The 21,815-nt window shown below is 47.7% G+C and overlaps 1 long non-coding RNA gene across 1 annotated transcript; it reads left to right on the top strand.

The window, feature by feature from the left end:
- Positions 1-400: 400 nt before the first annotated feature.
- On the top strand, positions 401-20,262 carry LOC136338409 (uncharacterized). The gene is made up of 3 exons (XR_010731961.1): positions 401-479; positions 3,139-3,266; positions 19,151-20,262. It is a non-coding gene; the product is annotated as an uncharacterized lncRNA (long non-coding RNA).
- The last annotated feature ends 1,553 nt before the right edge of the window (positions 20,263-21,815 follow it).

The following is a 21,815-nucleotide window of genomic DNA, read 5'->3' as shown; positions in this document are numbered from 1 at the left end:
TGAATTTTGGCAAAATAAAGATGAGCCAGGAAAAGTGATCTGTGGTGAGTTAGAAGAAGTGTTGGTGGAACCAGATCTGGCAGAATAGGGATGGGCTAGGTAGGGAAGGTGGAGAAAATAGGAAGTGTTAACCGCTTGAAGCAGGTTTAAGAGGATTCCTGTGAGCCGTGAAAGCCCAGGACAATCACAGTGTGTGGCTGGACTCGAGCTTCAGTTCCAGTTCCAGAGGGAGAAGCGACAGGGGCTGGATTCCCAGCTCCAGCCCAGAGGCAGATTGGTGGGAATTAGGAAACGGCGCCCCCCCCCCCCCACACTCAGGACACTTCGCTTCTATTTGTCAGAAAATTGTGGTAAAATGCAGATTTTTTTTTTTTTTTTTTTTTTTTTTTTTTTTTTTTTAGGACAAGACACTTTATCAGGAAGCTGTCATCCTGGATGTACCTATCTGTGTCGTGTGCTGTGTGATCACTGCCACTCAGGTGAGGCTCTTACTGTGTGGTACACAACTTGCACAGCTGTGTGTGCTGGCCCTGTTTGCAAGAGGTGAGCCTGGTTTCCGGGCCGTCAGGAAACACTGCTTTTTTTACTAGTGTGGACAAGATTGGTCCAGTGACATGGTTTGATCCAGGGTGGAGGGGTGGGCTTGAACCCCTTCAAGGCAGTGGACCCTGACCATGTTCTCAGCTGAGCCAGTCTATACCTGTGTGTCATTCTTGAGAGGAACCATGCTTTCCCATGCCCACATGTCTTTGCACAAGTTGTTCATTCTGATAGGAATGCCTTTCCCCTTTGTGCCGACTAGGGAACTCTTAGTCATTGTTAAAGTCCGGGATGAAATCACACCTACTTTGGAAGGTTTCTCTAACTCCCATCTGTGATTCCCTGAGGGCACCTAGCTGGATAGCAGCATATACCCCATGTGGTCCTCTGCATCCTCATCAGTAAAATGGGGGGATGAATTGCCTACCCATAGACTTGTTGTGAGCCTTGGGTGGGGCAGTCTATGTGAACCTCATTGATGCTTAATCAGTCTTACTTATTATAGCCCTATCTTCCCATTTGACTGAAAGTCTTGAAGGACCTAAGGTCTTACTCAGCTTGGTATCTTATTTCCACTTTTCCTTCTTTCTCAACCTCTTGGTCATGAGCCCTTAGTACATTGTAGCACAGAAGGCACTCAAATTATTTTTAAATGAAGAACATTTACCATCCCCTAATCATGCCAACATCTTCCTAAACACCTAGTTATATTTCTGCATCCTTCTGACTTGTGGCCATATCCATGTTGATGTGTTTCTATTTTGTCCCTTTATATACTAGTCTAGTCAGCACTTTATGTCTCAAATGTGAATATTTATGGACTCTTTTAAGATAACAGTAAATTCCAATGTACTCTTATTGTTGAACTTAACAAATGTCAAAACATATTAAGGTATAAGCTCCATAAGCTTATCTCAGTGAAAAATTTAACAAATATATGCATAAATCCAATCAAAACTACCAACCCAACAAACTGCAAAATGACAATCTTAATTTAGTGTGTTGGTTGATGTTTTGTTGATGTTTTGCTGGAAAGAAATCATTACTCACGTTGTGATTGTGGTTTAGCTGTTACAGTGTGAGTTTTTTGAGCTGGCATATGCATGTTTGATGTCCTGTTTGATGATGTAATTCTCCCACTTTTTTTTTTTTTAACTATAGTGGAGTCATGGTTTATATAGTGGTTAAAGTCCGCTTGAAATACGAAAATTAAGTATAATCAAAATTACTCATGAAAACCCTTTAAATCACTTGCAAAACAAAACAGTACTGCAAAACCTTTACTTTTGTAACTTGGATCATGTCCTCTAGGCTTCACTCAGCCCCTACATGTTGTCTCAGGATCAAGTCCATGTCTGCCCTTTAGCCCATTAGCAAATGACAATGAGAATGGTGCTTCTTGGTGCCGATGCCTTTGAAAATGGACAGTGTCTTCTAGAGCTGGATAGAAGGCTGAGATAAGGAATCTGCACACAATTGAATGGCAAGCCTTGGCCAAACACACAAGCAAATAACATGAACAATCTGTACTATTATGGCTGGTGTTTGTATGTGGTATATGATTGTGTGTGTGTGTGTGTGTGTGTGTATGAGTATATTAGAGGTCACATACAGAGATGGCATGAAGCCAGGAGAGTTGGCTATCAATTTGTTATAAGTGAGGAGGTAAGACTTAGACATTACATACAGTATGAACAACAAAACTCACTAGTGCTGCTGCTTGTGTTGACTTAGCAAGAAACGGCACCAATTTGACCATCAAGCAGGGAATGGAAGCATCTTAACTATAAATCAACCAAAGAGAGAACCTTTGTTCAAAGCAAGGTTTGAAAGCTCGAGTGGCGAGAGATGTGGGATTTTCCCAGTGAGAGTAGGTTGGGTGTCAAGGCAGGTGTCCCTGAGCCCCAAGCTTTGAACACCACCGTTTTTTTCCATAGAAACAGTTCAACCTTGAGTAAGTTACTTAACCTTCCTTGGGTTTGATTTATTCTTCTGTAAAATGGGCTGAGTATCTTTCAGTGGGCTGTTGTGAGAGTGAAACAAGATCATTCATGTTAGTCACTTAGCACAGCACTTAGTACATAGTGTATTTGCTAGGGCTGCTGTAATGAGGAACTACAAATGGAGAGGCTTACACAACAGAAATTTATTGTTTCATAGTCTGGGAGGCTAGAGGTCTGAGATCAAGGTGTTGGCAAGCTCTAGGGAAGGCTCTGTTCCAGGCCTCTCTCCTGGCTGCCGGAAGTCCTTGGCTTGTGGCAGCATAACTTTCGTCTTCAACATGGCGTTCTCCCTGAGTGTGGGTCTGGCTCCAGTTTTTCCTTTTTTTTGCTAAGGGTTCTAGTCATACTGGATTCAGGATATACACTTCTCCAGTATGACCTCATTTTAACTAATTACCTCTGCAATGACCTTATTTCCAAATGTGGTCACATTCTGAGGGTTAGGACGTCAGCATATGAATTTGGTGGGGCACCATTCAATCCATAAACACTCAAGTGGTAGTTATTATTATTCACAACACCTTCTTCAATGACATTTCCACGGAGGATTTTTATAGCCAGAATTTTCAGATCTCTATTCTCGTTGTCTTATCAGGCCCGTTAATGTCTCGAAAGGCAGTGCCACGAGGGCAGAAGGTCTCACGTTGTGGTCTGTGTACACAGTCTTGCCCAGTGCCTAGGATAGCAGTGGGCACACAGCACACACTCCGTGAATGCTTGTGGGTAAGTGAACAAAGTCTGTTTCTTTCCTCCTTTCTCCTTTCTGTTTTCTCTTTTTGATTTCTCAGTAGCCAGTCTCTTTCCCTAGTTATCTTTTCTAGATTGCCAAAGTATTAAAGGGCGAAAGAAATAAAACCAAACAAATTTTAATTTCCTTTGCTGATAATTATTACATCCACCTTAATCACTTGCTCCCTGCAGCCAGCTGGAAACCCAGCCAGATGGCAAAGGGCAGCAGGGGTGCTGATGGGGTTGGGGTGAAGATGCTTGTGTTGGGGACAGCTTCGGCCCACTCTGGGCATTTCCTGGGCCCCGGTCAGGGCTAGGACTTTAAAGTGAATGGGACCCAATTCTACTCTGATAGTCTGGGAAGAAACCAGTGAGGTCAATATTACTCTAGAGTAGGGGTCCCCAAACTACGGCCCACGGGCCGCATGCGGCCCCCTGAGGCCATTTATCCGGCCCCCACCGCACTTCCGGAAGGGGCACCTCTTTCATTGGTGGTCGGTGAGAGGAGCACAGTTCCCATTGAAATACTGGTCAGTTTGTTGATTTAAATTTACTTGTTCTTTATTTTAAATATTGTATTTGTTCTCATTTTGTTTTTTTACTTTAAAATAATATATGTGCAGTGTGCATAGGGATTTGTTCATAGTTCTTTTTATAGTCTGGCCCTCCAACGGTCTGAGGGACAGTGAACTGGCCCCCTGTGTAAAAAGTTTGGGGACCCCTGCTCTAGAGGTTGAAAGTCAAAGTCTAAATGAGGAGCCAGGGGATTGGAAAGATACAAGGACTTTATTGGGTCCTCAGAAAAGTGTGATGCACGTCTCCTTCATCTGTTAGGACAGTCCCTGGCCCGCAGATCACCAGTGTAGGCCCCAAAGATGTGATTACCTTTATCATGTATCTCCTGGTTTGAAAACATGTCACGAGTTGTATAGATCTTGGACTTGGGCAGGAATTGGACTGTGAATTATGGGGGGACAATGCTCTGTGTTCTAGGGACCCAGAGATGAATTTTCATCGGCTGAGAAGTAATGGCTGCAAGCAGAAAACACACTCATAATTCACTGATTGACTGGCATCATCTATCTATCTACTTAGCTATTTCCTCACAGCTGAAGAACAGCTGCCACACATACACACAGCCCCAGGCAAGACACAAGAAGAATGCAGGCTTGGGGGGCACTGGGGAGAAACATGGGTTGAAGGGGGGCAGGAACAATTTATTTTTAGCCTATTGTTACCATTTGGGGCTGTGGAAACAGCACTGGCTCACTTTTGTCTGACTGGTTTTCTTCTTTCCTCCCTCCCTCCCTTCCTCCCTCCCTCCTCTCTTTCCTTCCTTCCTTCCTTTTCTTTCTTTCTTTTCTTTTTTAAAAAGACTTAACTGGATTTTTTTTTTTTTTTTACAGAGACAGAGAGTCAGAAAGAGGGATAGATAGGGACAGACAGACAGGAACGGAGAGAGATGAGAAGCATCAATCATCAGTTTTTCGTTGCGACACCTTAGTTGTTCATTGATTGCTTTCTCATATATGCCTTGGCCGTGGGGCTACAGCAGACCGAGTAACCCCTTGCTCGAGTCAGCGACCTTGGGTCCAAGTTGGTGAGCTTTTTGCTCAAACCAGATGAGACTGCGCTCAAACTGGCGACCTCGGGGTCTTGAACCTGGGTCCTCCGCATCCAGTCCGACACTCTATCCACTGCACCACCTCCTGGTCAGGCAAGACTTAATTGGATATGAATTTTATTAAAAACCTTTTTATTTTTACTGCGGAGAATAATTTCAAACACACATAAGAGTAGGCTGAATAGTATGAAAACCTCCTCCAGGCCCACCCTCCAGCCTGAACAACCATTATTCCATGGCCGTCCTGCTTCATATACACAGCTCTACCCACTTCCTTCATTTCCATGGACTGAAATTTAAAACATCGCGAGAGCATAACCCTTCAGCTTCAGGCGCACTGTCATATCCGCGGGGCTTCTTTCTAATCAGACTTGGAAACTTCACTCAAACATTCCCAAAGGGTAAGTAGGAAGGGGGATGATGCCCTTTCATATTATGGAGGAAGAATTTGGTAACCAAAAAAACGATTATTTAAGGAAAGTAGAGGATAAAGGACTTTAAATTTCCAGAGTCTGGACATCTGACAGGATCTCTGCTGTTTTCTTCGGGAGACTGAACACGTACAGTTAGTAGAAAATAGCCAAAGTAGAAAGGCAATGTCTGAAGAGCTGTAGGCAGCAGCCTGCAGGCCCAGGACCCACACCCAGGGCGTCCCTGTGAGGCACACACCTTGGTCAGTGTCCTGTGGTTTCTGGTCAGTTAAGTACAAGTACCCCCTTGTCTTTCTGAGTGCCCTAGGGAGTATGATCAAACCCAGAGAAGAGCATACAGACTCACTCTACCATTGCCAGGCTGTGCCTCGGCATTGGCTGACATCTGGTCAACCCAACAGTAATAAAGCCACACAGACCTGCAGTGCAGAAGGGACTGACAGCCCCAGTGAAAAATTAGGTTTTCCAGTTCTGGCTTCCAGGGGTTACTCAAAGTGTCAAGGATGTGAGAGGAGGGGAAAACATTCAAAAAAAAATTGACGAGGCATGTTTGGGTTGGGAGTGGAATCTGGTCCTATCCTGAGGCGGGCCCAGCCCACCCCATCTTACCCTCAAGTCTTTGAAGTGTGTTACCTGGATGGTGAGCTAAGCCACTTTGCTTGACAGGAAGGGGGAGGGAGGCTGTGTGGTCTGGCAAAGAGCAGAGCAGAGGGGCAGAGGGACCAAGCTTGAGTCTGCAGCTGACTCATAGCAGTTCTCGTGCCAGGCATTTCACCATTCAGCCCAGCTGGAAAATGAGGGAAAGACCCAAGTCAGGATCACACAGAGAAATCCAGATGCCGTTCACGAGAATAAACACGGCAACCATCCTCTCGCTCCAGTCTCTGTTTCTGTGTGAGTGTAGGTGTGTATCCGTTTCTGGTTCTGTAGGGGTGTGTGTGTGTGTGTGTGTGTGTGTGTGTGTGTGTTTCTCTTTGATCATTTCTCTCTGCTCCTCTCTCTCTCTCGCTTGGTCTGCAGATGAACTTTAGGACTTCATTTTGGTCTCCACTTCTGTCACCGTCTTCAGGTATAATTGGGCAGAGCTTACGGTGCCCCCTCTGTCCCCCATGCATCCCTTTAGCTTCTTTCTTAGTTGGAGCGAGGTCCGGGCTTTTGCCGCATCTCCTGAGTGGTGTTCCTTGGCAAGTCTCTGCCCCTCCTCTTGACAATGGGAATGTTGGGGGTAGGAGCCACAGAAAAAGCTCTTGACCTGGCAAAGGCCTTCTTGCAGGGCTCTGGTGCTCTCTGTTGCTGGAGCAACGGCAAGGATTTTTTTTTTCCATAGCCACTTCTGGTACAGAAACAAAGAACAACAACAACAAAATCGGTCCTTTAAAGGGAGTACTTTTCTATAGCCTTGGATTTCATTGTTTTCTGCTACCCCCTGCCTCCGTCCCAGGGTTCTCGGACAGGCCAAATGTTTTCCATCTTTCTGCCATTTCATCCTTCCTGTTTACTCAGGAAAAGCAAATCCTTTTTTTTTTTTTTCCTCCTGGCCTCTCTCTCCCTTTCCATTCTTCTTCATTTAGGGAGACTTTGAGGATAAATTGTCTTTTATTTTCTGCTTTTCATTTGACTCCACTTGCAGAGGGAGAACCTTGTTCAGGGGCTCACTGGGTCTGGCAGCGTGCTGAATAGGAGTCACACGGGCCTAGGTCGGACCATAGTGTTCCCACCAATCAGCTGAGTGACTCTGGTGAGTTACCTCGCTGAGCTTCCGTTTTCCCTACCTGTAAAAGGAAAATAACTTAGCCTATGATGCAGGATTGATGGGAACACGACACAGGGTGATATCTGTAAAATTCTCAGCACACTGCCGACTGGATGGCTGGGTTTGTGACCTGAAGTTCTCATTCTTTCTTCGTACTCCCTGTGGATGGTGGAGACTTTGCTCTGTTGAAGAGAGCTTTGGCTTCCCTTCTCAATGTACTCCTTCGTCCCTTCTGCACAAGCATAGTGATGACTGTCCCGCCACTGCGCGTGGGTGGCGGGGCTGGGACCCTCCTTGCCTCATTACAGCGATTGGCTGAGGGTAGGACATCTGACCCCATCAAGGCTTACCCACAGAGAGAGTTGGGCCTGTTAGATTCTCTCTCTTTCTAAAATCACTTTTTTTAAAAAATTGAATTTATTGGGGTGATGTTGGTTAATAAAGTTATATGTTTCAAGTGTACAAGTTTATAATATAGCATTGGTATATTACACTGTATGTTCATTACCCAAAGTCAGGACCCCTCCCATCATCGTTTCAGAAGCGTGAACGAAAGGCACAGAGCAAAGAACCATTTGGAGAAGTCTCAGGAGGCTGGGATATTGGGACAACAAGATGGACACGCATCCAGTAGCAGGTGAACCCATAGCTGGAGAGGTTAGAATGGCCCCAAATCACCACGGCTGTCGGTGTCCTGTTCCAAGATCCCACGAAACTTCCCCTACACTACCACGACATTCCTGATGCCCTTTTAACAACTCCTTCCTCCCCTCGAACTACTTGGGGAGGGTTTCTATTCTTTGCAAACCAAAGAGCTTTTGATGAAAGCATCTGCATGACTTTTTAAATTTTGGGTGGTCCTAGACTGCCACCAAAGTCCTCTTCTTCTCCCACCTTGGAGAGCAGCGGGAGAGTGTGTCTCCCTAGAATATCCACTCTGCAAGATGCTGCGTGGGAACAGTTTATTACTGTGTCAATTTTCACACACAGAAACCTTTCACTCTTAGGGAAACCCTGAGTTGCCAAACACTGGTCCTCTTGTGGAAGTTTGACTTTTTCTTCCCATCATTCTCTTTATTCTCTCTGGGAATCTTGTAGTTCTTTTTTTTTTTTTTTTCCTCCAAATTATTTGTTTTCTAGGAGACTTGAGATCTTTTTTATTTCCTTTATCTTAAAGACTCTGAGTTTCTTTGGGGAGAGATCCTGGAGAAACAAAATCTCTTTTGAAAGCTTTAAAGCATATCTGACCCTTGAAAGAGTGCCTGACATTTCAGATCTTGACCCTATCCTTCCGAAAATGTATAAATTCACAGATACCATCTCTTTGGTCCTCCTGACAACACCTGGCTGGTTAAGTGAACCCCTTCCACTCAGCCAGAGGACAAGCTCAGAGGAAGGCTGCTTGGTAGTGTGTGTCTCTGAAGCAAGTTAGCTTTGGTAACCTAGGGAGAATACCTCCTTCCCCCAGTCTCCCAAGCTCACTGCCAAGCTGCCAGCTAGAGACCTGAGCTTTGGGGAAAAGCTCATTTCAGGCTGAGTCAAAAACATGAGAGAGTCTTGTCCACACGTGCCCAGCAAGGGAAAGGCCCCTGACAGAGATGTTCCAAAGAGCCTCATCACAGACGTGGGGGATCTTTTCTCTTCTCCACTAGGAGAGAGCGTCCACCCACCTGGGGGTGCTCAACCCTGAAGGTGAGCAGGGAAGAACTGTGAGATATCTGAAGGCTCTGTCGCTACGGCCACGGTCAGTCTCTATGGAATACAGGGTTGGGGCCGTGGACAACAGGCACAAAGATACCTCTTGTCCTTTAGCAGTGGATCTGCTGAGACAGCCCCTCTGCTGTCCCGGGCATCTGTGTGACCTAACCTTAGAAACCAGTGAAGCTACTTCTTTGACTTTCGCTAGCACCTAGGAGTTAAACACTTCACATGAGCCAACACCTCCAGCCTTTTCTCAACCCAAACCAGCACAGTTGTGAAAGAAAACTGTAGGATGAGTGAGTGTAAAGCCAGCAGCCAGGGCCAGGGCCACCATCACAGCAGCCCAGCCCATGCAGGTTTGCATTGGATTCGGACAGTCGGTAAAGAAACAACGGAGCCACAAACTGGTGGGCCATAGTCTTTAATCCTAGCTTGCACCCGGCGGGCAAGTAAAAACATACACTGGGCTCCAAAACCCACTCACATTCAGTGCTCACAAAGCCACTGACTTATCCGAGTTTCCTAGAATCAAAGGTTTCTAGCTCACCAGCCTTATTCTCCTCAATTCCCCATCTCCTTCCTTATCCCAGATACAAACTCTACACAAACTGGCATCTCACTCAGCACTCCGCCATCTTGGCTGCTTCTCCTGGCCTCCTCCACGTGGCCTCCTTCTGCTCTCTGCTCTGCTCTCTCCTCTAATCATCCCAGGAACCAAGAGGGCGCAAGCTCCCGCTCTGTCCCCATTTTATAGTGTAGCTTCACAACCTCTAATCCAATATACAAAATAGGGAAGACAAAGTCACTTCTCTGAGGCATGATTGGATTGCACCACCCCACATCAAAAAGGGTGGGAAAGGCTTAATCTCAAAACCAAGCCCCAGGCTACAAGGATTCTCAACACACATTAATATCACCTGGGCGACGGCCTCACGTGGGCAGCGCCATTTTTAACAAAGTGAGCATAATACATTTTATCTGCCCAACAGTGAGCTAATGAATTTTTTGGTACATCAAAAAGTTTGGACATTTGATAAGTTTAAACACCCCTCTATCTGCCATCTTTGAATCCCTGACCACATTTCCGAGTGAGATCAGGAATAAGGCAAATGGTAAAGGGACTAAAAAGAGCTTGTCACCCCCTAGAGCCTCAGCCTTGGTGTTTTTCAGATGATTATATAAAAATTGGGAAAATTCAGTGGGTCCAGGTTCATGTGCATGGTAGATTACCTATGTGGGGCTAGGTGAGAGTAGTGCTTCCATGGGGGACCTAGGGGTGCATACCTTAAGGTTAGGATACCAGATAAAATATAATAGGGCCAGTTAATTTGTACTTGCAGATAAACAGGAATAACTTTAGTAAAAGTATGCCCCATGCAGTATTTGAGACATACTTGTATTAAAATTTGTCATTGACCTGAAATTTAAATTTAACTGGGTATTCTGTATTTTTATTTATGAACTCTGAGGACTCTACTGGGGGTGGGCACAATCCCAGGCATCTCTAGGGAATGTGCCATGATGGTATGTGCATACATTTACATGTGGGAGACTCGGGACCTAGAGCCAATAGGATGGGTTTGCATGTTACAAATGTATCTAGATCTTTGGAGGAAATAGAATCTGGGTCAGAGGTCACTGCAGGGATTTTGTTTGTTTTTTTGAATGATTCTAAAATAAATTTTTTACTTCTAAATATTTTCTAAGAGCTTGGAGATCCTTGAAGAATTCCAAAGGCCCTCCTGAACCTTGAACAAATGGTCCTCTAAACTGAACGTTCCCAGCAGGCCATTTGGAAGAGTAGTGTGTAGATCTTTCTTCCCTAGTTTTCATCATTACTTAGAACTGTGCTCATCACCCTCCTCTTCCCTTCGATGAGCCACTCAGGAGATAAAATATGAAGACAGAAGCTGTAGGAGCTGAGGTGTGGTTGGGGAAAAAGAAATCAATTCCTAAAGGCTCTAGGGTGAGAGAGAGGGGCACCCAGGGAGGGCTCTGTGGGTGGGGTGAGAACAGGCCCTGGGCTAGGACCCGGGACTCTGGCAGCAGATGAGTCAGCCCGGCTAGGTCCAGAGATGGAAGACTCCACACAGCTGGCTCCCCGCTGTGCAAGGGGCAGGGCAAGCAAGGCCTTCCAGCCCCAGGCAAAATCCTGGAGGAGGAAGGGGAGGGTCAGCCAGCATTACAGGTTGCAACAAACTCCAAAGCATCGCCCAGAGCTCTTTGGCTGCCATGGGATGGAGATGTAAACTCAATTGCCGGTCTGAAGCCTGCTCCTTTCTGTTCAGGGCAGTTACCACTGCTTGCTGCTGGTTGTCAGAGAACTCGGCCAGGCGTGAGCAGCGTTAAGTGCAGGTTAGGGCTACCTGGGAGGGGTGGACACACAACACAATATACAGATGATTATTATAGAATTGTACACCTGAAACCGATATAATTTTGTTACCCGATGTCACCTCAATACATTTAATAAAATATTAAAATAAAGTAAAAAAGAAACACCATATTAACAAAATGAATGACAAAAATCACATGATCATTCCAGTAGATGCAGAAAAAAAGCCGTTGACAGGATTCAACATCCATTCTTGATGAAAAACTCTAAGCATGGTGGCTATAGAAAAAAACTCTACATTAACATACTAAAGGCCACATATGACAAAAACCCAGCTAACGTCACGGCCAGCAGTGAAAAGCTGAAAGCTGTAATTCTAAGATCAGGAATGAGACAGGAATGCATACTTGTAAAGCCAGCAGCTGAGGCCACCATCACAGCAACCTGGCCCATGCAGGTTCGCATTGGATTCAGACAGTCGATAAAGAAACAATGGAGCCCAAAACTGGTGGGCCATAGTCTTTAATCCTAGCTTGTACCCGGCAGGTAAGCAAAAAACACACACTGGGCTCCAAAACCCACTCACATTCAGTGCTCACAAAGCTACTGACTTATCCGAGTTTCCTAGAATCAAAGGTTTCTAGCTCACCAGACTTTATTCACCTCTGTTCCCCATCTCCTTCCTTCTCCAGCGTCAAACTGCACAAACTGGCTTCTCAATCAACACTCTGCCATCTTGGCTGCTTCTCCTGGCCTCTTCCATGTGGCCTTTCTCTGCTTTCTGCTCTCTAATGCTAATCTCAGGAACCAAGAGAGCAAGCTCCTGTTCTGCCTCTATTTTATAGTGTAGAAATCTAAATAAACCTTTAATCCAATATACAAAATAGGGAAGTCTCTAATACAAAGTCACTTATCAGAGACATGATGGGATTGTACCACCCCACATCAAAAAGGGTGGGAAAGGCTTAATCCCAAAACCAAGCCCCAGGCTACAAGGATTCAGCCTGCCCACAGCCCACAGAGACACACATTAATATCACCTGGGCAACGGCCTCCACGTGAGCAGCGCCATCTTTAACAAAGTGAGCATAATACATTTTATCCGCCCAACAATACTCTTGCCACTTTTATTCAGCGCCATAATGGAAGTCTTCGCTAAGTGAATATCCAAGAAAAAGAAAGGAAAGTTGTTGTTGGGCAGATAAAATATATATATTATGCTCACTTTGTTAAAGATGGCGCTGCCCACGTGGAAGCCATCACCCAGGTGATATTAATGTGTGTTGGGGGTGGGCTGTGGGCAGGCAGGATCGTTGTAGCCTGGGGCTTGGTTTTGGGATTAAGCCTTTCCCACCCTTTTTGATGTGGGGTGGTACAATCCCATCATGCCCCAGATAAGTGACTTTGTAGTAGAGACCTCCCTATTTTGTATATTGGATTAAAGGTTTTGATTTCTACACTATAAAATGGGGGCAGAATGGGAGCTTGCTCTCTTGGTTCCTGAGATTAACATTAGAACAGAGAGCAGAGAGAACACAGCAGAGAGCAGAGAAAGGCCATGGGAGCCAGAAGAAGCAGCCAAGATGGCGGAGTGTTGAGTGAGAAGTCAGTTTGTGCAGAGTTTGTGCAGGGAGAAGGAAGGAGATGGGGAACAGAGGTGAATAAGTCTGGTGAGCTAGGAACCTTTGATTCTAGGCAACTTGGATAAGTCAGTAGCTTTGTGAGCACTGAATGTGAGTGGGTTTTGGAGCTCAGTGTGTGTTTTTACTTGCCCGCCGGGTGCAAGCTAGGATCAAAGATGATGGCCCATCAGTTTTTGGCTCCATTGTTTCTTTACCGACTGTCCGAATCCAATGCGAACCTGCATGGGCCAGGCTGCTGTGATGGTAGTCCTGGCTACTGGCTTTACAGTTGTTCAACACTGAAAGTAAGTGAAACTGTCATTATTTGCGGATGACATGACACTATCCATAAAAAAACCTAAAGACTCCACTAAAAAAAATGAGAGTAAGTGAGAGACAGGTGGGGAGGTGGGCTGGTCCCAAGTTCCCACATCTGGCGAGCTCTCCCTGTTCGCCTGGGTGGGACGCATGCTGGACCTAAGTGTTCCTGTGGCATGCAGGGTGAGCATCTGCTCATCTCCTTGACGTCTTTCTTCTGAGGATACATTGGTCTCAGCTCTAATACTGAGGAGCATACACCCTGTCTGACTGAGGGCCCCCTGGGTCAGGAGAGGCTGTGTCTCATTCTACACACCCAGAAAACACATCTGGCAGACCCTGGAAAAGTTGGGTTTGGTCAAGCTGGAGGGTCGACCTGTTAGTGTAAACAGGAGGACAGGATTTCCGCTGGCTTTCCTGTGCCTCCAGGTTCCCAGCCAACGCAGGCACACGTGTGCGTCCTACCCAGGCAAACGGAAAGAGCTCACCAGGGCTGGAAACCTCGAACCAGCCCTCCTCCTCACCCCTGCCCTGCACTGGACACTGCCTAATCCTGGTCAAGTCCTTTGACAACCAGGTCTCTGCAGACCCTGCCAAAGCATTCCTTCCTCTTTGCCACGTCTTTGACTCCCATTTAGCTGAGGGCCACAGACAAATGAATATATCCATTTGGCCTCAGTTTGTTCATCTGTAAAATGGGTGGCAACCCATTCTTCCCAACCTCAGACTAGGACATCCCTTCTTTAAGCCTATGATGATATTGACGTTAAGAATCTCTTTGAAAATTCTTTGGGGGTCTCCACAAACATTTCCAAATTCTTAAATTTAGAGATGCATGATCTTGAGGTATAATTGCTGGGAATGTCTAGGGTTTCTTGTACATCAAAATGTTAATGGTATATTATCTCTGGTAGATCTTAAGTGTCTTCTTTGCACCTTGTGCACGAGTATGCATTACTTATACAAGAAGAAATAAACATGGTTTTAAAGGCTGTCTCGAGAGAGCAAAGTCCAGGCCCTTTGCTAACCTTTCCTGGGGGATGCTGGCAGGTGAACAGCGATTTTTGTGTAGAGAGGCAGGGATTCAATTCTATGACCTCTGGAAGATCCTTCCAGAGTGTGAGTGCGTGCTCAGTGCCCACGGCCAACTCATACCTATCTGCAGGGACATATTGCCAGGAACCAGAGAAGGAGGAAGGCACAGAGAGAACGAGGGAGGGACAGTGGAGGAGGAGAGAGAAAGGAGAGTAAAAGAGAAAACTGCACTGTCACGAAAGCTTGAAACTTCCCTTTCAACCTTCCCCCTTATAATTAGTCGGTGCAGCTGGAGGGGAAGAAGTCTCGGTGAGTTGCAACTTGTTGGGCTCCAGTCCTCAGGTGATGCTTCAGGATTGCTCAGTGTTTGGGGAAACCTTAGTTCTCAGATGGCTCCCCCTCCCTGTCTATTTTTTTATTTTAATTCTCTATGTGGAAGGGTGGTGTGAAGGCTTGGAAACTTTCTAGTGTCCTGGCCAAGAAGCCTTCTCCCTAGGGCTGGCCCGCAGACGTTGGCAAGAACTTGGTCGAAACAGGTTTCTCTTCACCGGTGATTTGAGGGCCAACTCGGCAAAAGTGCTGGGAGTGCAGAAGGAAGAGCGCCCCGCGCCCAGCAGGGGCACGTGCAGTCTGGTGGGTTTCCCCCTGGGGGAGCAGTGCAGAAGGAAGAGTGCCCCGCGCCCAGCAGGGGCACGTGCAGTCTGGTGGGTTTCCCCCTGGGGGAGCAGTGCAGAAGGAAGAGCGCCCCGCGCCCAGCAGGGGCACGTGCAGTCTGGTGGGTTTCCCCCTGGGGGAGCAGTGCAGAAGGAAGAGCGCCCCCCCCCCCCGCGTCCAGCAGGGGCATGTGCAGTCTGGTGGGTTTCCCCCTGGGGGAGCAGTGCAGAAGGAAGAGCGCCCCGCGCCCAGCAGGGGCACGTGCAGTCTGGTGGGTTTCCCCCTGGGGGAGCAGTGCAGAAGGAAGAGTGCCCCGCGCCCAGCAGGGGCACGTGCAGTCTGGTGGGTTTCCCCCTGGGGGAGCAGTGCAGAAGGAAGAGCGCCCCCCCCCCCGCGTCCAGCAGGGGCATGTGCAGTCTGGTGGGTTTCCCCCTGGGGGAGCAGTGCAGAAGGAAGAGCGCCCCGCGCCCAGCAGGGGCACGTGCAGTCTGGTGGGTCTCCCCCTGGGGGAGCAGTGCAGAAGGAAGAGCGCCCCGCGCCCAGCAGGGGCACGTGCAGTCTGGTGGGTCTCCCCAGTCAGGGGGCCTTTGCGATCCCAGAATTGTCACGCGAGCCACTGCTTCCTGTCCTCATTGCAGAGGCCGCGGCCATTCATTGAGGGCAATTTTCATAACTGGGTCCCCAGGGCAGCGTGCCTGCACAGCCTGGTGGTGAGGAGCAGGGCTTCCAAAGTCAGATGACTGCATTTGAACCCTGATTTTCTGCTTACCATGCAAGTAACCTGCTGCCAGTTACTTTCTCTGTGTCCCGGTGTAAAGCCAGTCGCCACGGCCACCATCACAGCTGTCTGACCCGTGCAGGTTTGCATTAGATTCGGACAGACAGTAATGAAACAATGGAGCCTATAACTGGTGGGCCATTACCTTTAATCCTAGCTTGCACCTGGCGGGCAAGTAAAAACACACACTGGGCTCCAAAACCCATTCATTCAGTGCTCACAAAGCTACTGACTTATCCGAGTTTCCTAGGATCAAAGGTTTCTAGCTCACTAGCCTTATTCACCTCTGTTCCCCATCTCCTTCTCTCTGCACAAACTCTGCACAACCTGGCTTCTCCCTCAGCACTCTGCCATCTTGGCTGCTTCTCCTAGCCTCTTCCACGTGGCCTTTCTCTGCTCTCCTACAGCATGGGCTCCTCCTATAACATTATCACTCTTTCTCCCAGAACAACGTGATCTCTCTTCTTTTTAAAACCTTTTGGTGTGAAAGCCTTCCCCCAACACATATTAACATAATCATGCCCATCTCAAGTAATCACCTGGGCGACAGGCTTCCATGTGGGCAGCACCATCTTTAACAAAGTGAACATACTATATTTTATCTGCCCAGCACTCGGTTTCCTCATCTGTCAGGTATGACTAATGGTGACATACGTCCTTAAGAGGGTTGCTTAGCATGGTCCCTGGCACACGGTCAGCATAGATATCAGCTTCTGTGTCTGCTCTGGCAGGAAACCACATGGGCACATCTGCCTTCTTGCCCCGCCCAGGGCCTGCTCTCAGCAGGAAGGACTGAGATTTTGTGTTGGTGAGAAGTTCCAGCTGTAACCAGTCTGTGTGGCTTGGGGGTGGAGGCATTGCCTTCACATTGGACCAGAGCCGGGTGCTAGCGAGGCTGCCTTAGGCGGCTGCATGGGGAACACAGGGCCCGGTGCTGTTCTGGCTCAGCCATGGCTCTTCTCCTACTTGTCCCGTTGGCCGAGTCTGGCATGAAGTCAGAACTCAGCCCCTTTGCCATGACTCCTGAGCAGTGGCAGCCAGGTGAGCAGCAAAAGCAACAGAGTGACACAGAGGTGCTGTCATCTGATTTCTGTCTAGTGTGAGGGATTTCATTTAGTGCCTTCTGTCTGCAGAGCAACTCAGGAGGTAGGGGTAACCATCCCCATTCCCTGGATAATCCACTGATGCTTAGCGAACTGAAACGACACCCAAGTTAAGTTTACCAACCGACTGCTTGTCACTATGCTGGTGGGGGTTGGGATGAAGAATTGTCATTCTAAAGCTTGAGTTCTTACTAATAGTAAGAATAACTGTCTCGACTGGGCCATTGCTATGTGAGTTGTTTTCCTGAAAGTTTTGCACTAACCATAGAGCAGTTGCGCTCTCTCTCTCTCTCTCTCTTTATTCAGTGACAGGAGAGGAGACAAGTGACAGACTCCTGCATGTGCTCAGACTGGGATCCACACAGCAAGCCCACTAAGGGGCGATGCTCTGCTCATCTGGGATGTCACTCTATTGTTCAGGAACTTCTTCTTAGTCCCTGAGGTGGAGGCTATGGAGTCATCCTTAGTGCCCAGGGCCAACTCGCTCCAAACAAGCCATGGCTGCAGGAGGGGAAGAGAGAATGAGAGAGAGAGAGAGAGAGAGAGAGAGAGAGAGAGAGATGCAAGAGGGGGAGGGATGGAGAAGCAGATGGGCGCTTCACCTATGTGCCCTGACTGGGAATAGAATCCGGGACATCTACATGCTGGCCCAACACTCTACCACTGAGCCAACTGGCCAGGGCCAGAGCAGTTGCTCTCTTCTGAATGGAGACATCACGGATGGGGAGCTGAGGCCTTTTTCTGCAGTTCTGACCAGCCTCTCAAAGTGGCCATGCAGGGCCAGTCTGCTTCAGCGGCAGCCCTTTGTTTGTGTCTCAGAGAGCCTTGTAAGTCTCAGGGTTCTCTGGACTGTCCTAGGTGCCACAGGCGCCACACTAGGGCCCAATGGGACCCTGCCTGTGTCTCCTACCAGACCACAGGCTCATGAGGAGCTGAGACTGCATTTTATTCAGCATCTACACTACCTCATTCAGAGTAACCACTTAACCCATGCTTCTGAAACAAAATTGGTCACCATACTATTGGTTAAGTTTATCCATTGCTTGCTGTATGCCTGTTGTGCAGACTATACTACATGCCTTCACCTATGGAATACTCAACAATCTCATTTGACAGATGATGAAATTGAGGCTCAGAGAAGTAAAACTGACTTTCTCGGTGTCACTAAGCAGCAAGTGGCAGAGCCTGGGACCGAAGAACATTTTCTGCCTCCTAACCCTGTGCTTGCTTTTCGTTGGCATCTGCCCATGGCATCCAGTCTCTCTCCCCTCCTTCTTCCCCCTCCATTAGTCTCCTCCAGGCTTTAGATGCTTTCTCCTAATCTTTTTGCTGGGAGAGAAAGAAGTTTGCAGAATACCAGTCTTGGAGCAGGGCCACTGAGATCATCAGGAACTGGCCGATGTAGTTTGTCAATCAAAAGGCACTCTAAGGGCCAGGCCGGTCATCTTCAGAACTGCTCCAGCACCCTTCGCCTCTTTGTGTTCTATCTCTCCCTACTTCTGCTTGGGGCCCGAATCCATGCCTCTTGTTCAGGGAGCAGCAGAGCCTCCAGAGCTGGGTTGTCACTGTCTTGGGAGAGGGTGATGGGTCTCCCTCCACGTAGTTCAGCAATGTGCGCCTATCCTGTTCTCCTTTTATCCTTTCTCCCGCCATCCATCCTCCCAGCAGGCTCCAGGTGCCAATTAGATCCCCTCAGAGGACCATATTAGTTTTCTACTGCTGCTGTAACAAGTTGCCATGCATTTAGTGGATGAAGGCAGCAAAATTTATTGTCTCACAGTTCTGGAGGTCAGAAGTTAGAAGTGAGCATGTGTAAGGCCAGAAGCCAGGGCCACTATCACAGCAGCCTGGCCCATGCAGGTTCGCACTGGATTCGGACAGTCGGTAAAGAAACAACAGAGCCAAAAACTGATGGGCCATTATTTTTAATCCTAGCTTGCACCCGGCGGGCAAGTAAAAATACACACTGGGCTCCAAAACCCACTCACATTCAGTGCTTACAAAGCTACTGACTTATCTGAGTTTCCTAGAATCAAAGGTTTCTAGCTCACCAGCCTTATTCTCCTCAGTTCCCCATCTCCTTCCTTCTCCCTGCACAAACTCTGCACAAACTGACTTCTCACTCAACACTCCGCCATCTTGGCTGCTTCTCCTGGCCTCCTCCACGTGGCCTTTCTCTGCTCTCTGCTCTCTCCTCTCTCCTCTAATGATAATCTTAGGAACCAAGAGAGCAAGCTCCCGCTTTGCCCCCATTTTATAGTGTAGAAATCAAAACCTTTAATCCAATATACAAAATAGGAAAGTCTCTACTACAAAGTCACTTATCTGAGTCATGACGGGATTGTGCCACCCCACATCAAAAAGGGTGGGAAAGGCTTAGTCCTAAAACCAAGCCCCAGGCTACGAGAATCCTGCCTGCCCACAACCCACAGAGACACACATTAATATCACCTGGGCAACGGCCTCCACGTGGGCAGCACCATCTTTAACAAAGTGAGCATAATATATTTTATCTGCCCAACAGCATGCCTTGGCTCCTTGGCTCGTGGCTGCACCACTCCAGTTCCTGCTTCCTTCTTCACATCGCCTTCTGCTTGTATTGCTACTGCCTGCCTCTTACAAGGACCCTGGTGACTCGTCATCGGCCCACTGGGATAATCCAGGACAGTTTCCCCATCTCAAGTCTTTGGCTTACATCTATAAAAATCTATTTTGCCCTCTAAGGTAACCTAATTTTAGGTTCAGAGAATCAGGACAGAGGCATCCTTGGGGGGCATTATTCAGCAGACCACAAGGATGGTCTGGGCTTCTGGGACAGTCCTCTACCTACCTGCCTGTGCATCACGGCAGTGAACAAAGCTACCATTTACCGAGCGCGGACTCTGATTGGAGCTGACAAGATACTCTGTGTGCAGAACCATTTCTGATGCTGGCACTACTATTTTTATTCTCAGCTTACAGGGAAGAAACAAAAACTTGAGATTTAAGTGACTTGTACAAGGTTACAAAGGGAGTAAGTCAAGAACCTGAGCTTTGAACCCAGGTCTGTTTGGTTCCAAGATTTTTCTCTTCAATATCCCATTCTCCCTGCCATGGTAGTCAGACCCTAAGATGTCCTCAGTGGTCCTTGAAAACTCCCTTATGCAGAGCCCTCTCACATTGTACAGGATTGGTCAGTGCGACAATGGAATTCTACGAAAGTGAGAGGGTGTGTCTTCTGATGCCAGGGCATCAAAGGCATTGCAGCTAGCTCTCTCTCAGAGCGCCACACTATATCACCAGCCCTCTCAAACCGTCCTGTGAAGATGTTCATGTAGTGAGTAACTGAGCACCCTGTCGACTACCAGCACCAATCTGTTGCCATGTGATGGGGCCACCATGGAGTGGGTTCCCAGCCCCAGCCAGACCCTCAGAGGACTGCAGCCCCAGGTGACCTCTTGACTGTAACTTTATAGGAGACCCAGAGTTCAAACCAACCAGCGGGGCATGCTCAGAAACTGTGATGATACATGCTTATGTTTGTCTTTTGCCCGTTCATCTTGAAGTGATTTGTTCTGCAGCTGTATGTGACTGAGACAAAGCCTGCACTCTAGAAAGCTGGGGGTTTGCTCTGAGCTCTAGCTATGTCAAAAGACATGTTAGGGTTTGAACAAACGGACCCAGAGGATCTGCGAGGTACCAGGAGCCAGTGACGGGTGCTTCCACATGTGGTGTCTTCATTTGCACAACAGTCATTTTTACAGAGAAGGAAACAGGTTAAATGACCTGTCCGAAGTCCCAGGGGACGTTAGGGATGAAGTCAGGACTGACAGAGTCAGAACTGTCAGCCTTGTGGCTGTAAATTCAGTGATTTTCCACTACGCCGTCTTACATCTGACTCATTTTTCTATGGAATTTTACAGTTTATAAAGCCCCTGCTGATTCTAATTTTTATTGAGCTTCACAACAACCCAGTGTGATAGACGAAGCAAGAATTGTTCACCCCCATTTCATTAACAATAAACCTGACACGAGGAAGAGAATTTGTCCTCATGGAGACAAGTGTCCTAGATGTGGTTCCAACTTCCTATCTGTGCCCAGACCCACCACTCTCCCCTCTGTTTTTTCACTGTACCTCTCCCCAAGCCTACCACGGATTTCCGCACATAATTGATGCCTTGTGCACACTTGTTGACCGATTGATTTTTTTTTAATGCATTCTTTAATAAATGGTGCAAAAGGGGGTCTGGTGTCTGTAGAATTATCTATGATTACAGAGATTAATTTAAAAAAAGAACTAAAAAAAAAGGGTAGCAGTAAAGATGAGGGCAGACTCAGAGGGAACTTTCTGATGGAAAGGGTTGGTGGTGGTCACTGATGATTGAACAGAGGAGGCTGTGGAATTACCCGAGCTGGGAAATCTCCAAGAATGCCCCACCCTTGCCTGGGGCCAAGCAAGTGCTGTTTACTCTTGGGGTCAGAGGGAAGGACAGGATGCTCAGCATCTGCACCCATGACGCTGTGATGCGGGTGTCATTGTCATCCTCCTTGGAGGAAGTCCATGTCACCCTGTTGGAAGTTTCTCGTTCCCAATGCTCAGGACTTCAGCTGATGCAGAAGCTGTTCTTCAAAGAGGTTCTCTGAGGATGAAGCCATACAGATGCAGGCTCCTTGGGCTTGCGAGGCCTCTCAAGTCTCCTGCCCCTGCCCCTGTTCTTAGGTGTCCTAAAATGCTTCAGTAGGCACTCACTAAATATTTGCTGAATGACTGAATGAATGTTACATAAATTGATAGCTGTGGCTTCCTCCTGTCTCTGCAGGGTTTTAACAATATTTCACCCTGTCTTGGAAACCCATTCCCAATTCCGATTGTCTTTTGTTATTAGGGACCCCTTTTGCCCTTTAACCCCACTCCAACCAAAGCCAGTGAACTGTCGCTCTGTTTTCTGTGACATAGTCCATCACAGGTCATCCCCAGCCTGTGATTTTTGAGTTGGGTTCTTAAAGCGACTGCACATTCCGGTTCCAAACCTATGTGGAATAAGAGATGCAAAGAGACCCCAGTACAGCACAGGAAGCAGGCTGGGAGCAGGGGCCTTTTTTTTGCGCCCTGGGCTGACGGCGGCTAACCCTCCCTTTCGGGACTACCCAGGGGTGTATGTGGACGAATGGTGGGGGTGAGGGAGCCTTTCCCCAGATCACAGTGTGGA

Source organism: Saccopteryx bilineata, chromosome 5 (genome assembly GCF_036850765.1).
Source record: "Saccopteryx bilineata isolate mSacBil1 chromosome 5, mSacBil1_pri_phased_curated, whole genome shotgun sequence".
NCBI lineage: Eukaryota > Metazoa > Chordata > Mammalia > Chiroptera > Emballonuridae > Saccopteryx > Saccopteryx bilineata.
Note: the sequence above shows the minus strand (reverse complement) of the source record. Positions and strands in the feature narration are given on the sequence as shown.